Source organism: Lathyrus oleraceus, chromosome 3, assembly GCF_024323335.1.
Source record: "Lathyrus oleraceus cultivar Zhongwan6 chromosome 3, CAAS_Psat_ZW6_1.0, whole genome shotgun sequence".
Taxonomy (NCBI): Eukaryota; Viridiplantae; Streptophyta; class Magnoliopsida; order Fabales; family Fabaceae; genus Lathyrus; species Lathyrus oleraceus.
In genome coordinates, this window is record NC_066581.1 from 367980863 (window position 1) to 367983352 (window position 2490).

A 2490-nucleotide genomic window follows, 5' to 3' on the forward strand; every position below is an offset into this window, starting at 1 on the left:
CCTGAATGGAAGTGGGATAGCATTTCCATGGACTTTGTGACGGGATTGCCGAGGACGGTGAAAGGTAATGATTCTATTTGGGTGATTGTAGATCGATTGACTAAGTCGGCGCATTTCTTGCCGATGAAGATTAATCACTCTTTGGAGAAGTTGGCAGAGTTGTATATTGAGGAGATAGTGAGGCTGCATGGTATTCCATCCAGTATTGTGTCTGACAGAGATCCCAGATTTACTTCTAGATTTTGGGAAAGTTTGCAGAAAGCGTTGGGGACTAAGTTGAGGTTGAGTTCAGCTTATCATCCTCAGACTGATGGTCAGACTGAAAGAACTATCCAATCCTTGGAGGATTTGTTGAGAGCTTGTGTGTTGGAGCAGAGTGGTTCTTGGGATAGTTATTTGCCATTGGTGGAGTTTACTTATAATAATAGTTTTCATGCTAGTATCGGTATGGCTCCATATGAAGCATTGTATGGTAGGAGGTGTAGAACTCCATTGTGTTGGTATGAATCAGGTGAGAGTGTTGTACTCGGACCTGAGATTGTGCAGCAGACGACTGAAAAGGTTAGGATGATTCAAGAGAGAATGAAGATTTCTCAGAGTCGTCAGAAGAGTTATCATGATAATAGGAGAAAGGCACTTGAGTTCCAAGAGGGAGATCATGTGTTCTTGAGAGTTACTCCGACGACAGGTGTAGGTAGAGCTTTAAAGTCTAAAAAGCTTACTCCGAGGTTTGTGGGTCCGTATCAGATTTTGAAGAGAGTTGGGGAAGTGGCGTATCGGATAGCTTTACCGCCGTCGCTTTCTAATCTGCATGATGTGTTTCATGTATCTCAGTTGAGAAAATATATTGCGGATCCTTCGCATGTTGTTCAGTTGGATGATATCCAGGTGAGGGATAATTTGACCGTTGAGGTGTTGCCAATTCGGATAGATGACCGAGAAGAGAAGACCCTGAGAGGTAGGAAGATTGCTCTGGTGAAAGTTGTTTGGGGAGGTCCAGCTGGTGAGAGCTTGACGTGGGAGCGTGAAGATCAGATGAAGGAGTCGTATCCGGCTCTATTTGCTTGAGGTATGTTTTCGAGGACGAAAACTCTTTTAGTGGGGGAGAGTTGTAACACCCCAAATAAAGTAAAAGAATGATTTGATTAAGTTGATAATATTATGTTATTAATTTAATTAAATAAATTGGATTATTGGATTTATTATTATTATTATTATTATTATTTTGGAAAATATATAAGTGGGAAATAAGAGAAATAGTCTCATTGGGAACAGAAGAGTTTTACGTGGAAGTTGAGAAGCTGCAGAGAAGGGAGAAGCTGCAGAGCAAAGGCTGAAGAGCGGAAAAGCTGAAGCGTTGAGTTGCCGAATTATCTCAGGTAAGGGGTCTGAACCTTATTAAACAATAATATGCGAGCATTTTCATGATTTATGTAGGATTGTTGATGGACTTTGGGGATTTAGGGAGATTGGGAAAGTTGGGGTTTATCGTCGTTTAAGGTTATGATGAATAGGTTGAATTAAGCTGAAATTGAATCCGTAGTTGAGAGTATTGTGAAATTCTGAGCGTATAGCTTTTACGGATTTAGAATCGGAGGTCCGGAAGTCCTCCAACGGCGGAAAAATGCGGAAACTCTGCATTCTGCCTTGTGTTAGCGCATGAACTGCTGTTTCGTCTGCGTTAACCGGTTAACCCAGGGCGTTAACCGGTTAACACTGTTGCAATTTGTGAATATGTTGAGTTTTGCCTGCGTTAACCGGTTAACCTATAGCGTTAACCGGTTAACACTGTTGCGTTTTGCCTGGGGAGGTATTGTTGTCCTGCGTTAACCGGTTAACGCATGGTGTTAACCGGTTAACACTGTTCCAGTATTGAAAAATGACTAATTTTTATGTTGAAATGGTGATTTGGCCTATTGTGGTTGATTGTGATGAATCCATGTGTTAAGATGTAATGTTGTTGTTGTTTTGTTGAGTTGTATGTCATGCTATTAATGATGAAGATAACATGACTATATGAGGTTGTTGTTGCTATGTTGACTATGATGCATGTTTGACGTGTATGCATTCATGAAAGGCTGATGCCTAGTGATGAACGGACATGAGTTCCAATGATGTTTTGACTCCGGGCTTGTTGAGAGGCTTGGTTCCTTGCGGGGAACCCGGATTCTATGGTGATGAATCTGGGAGTGGTGACCTGTAGTTGGTCACAAAGTGGGTATACCGAGTCGTGTTGAGTCATGCATGGGTGTGTGCATTGCATTTGATGTGTTGTTTTGTTGATGTTCATGAGTTTGTTGATTATGATGATGATGATGAGCTGTGTTGGTATATGTGAAATATATAATTATGTTTACATTTCTGTCGTTATATTATTATTTAATAATGTAATTCTCACCCCTTCTGCATGTGTTTATGTTCATCTATGATGAGCAATGTGCAGATAAAGAGGAGTAGCTGTTGTTGAGGTTCGAGGAATAAGTGTAGAGT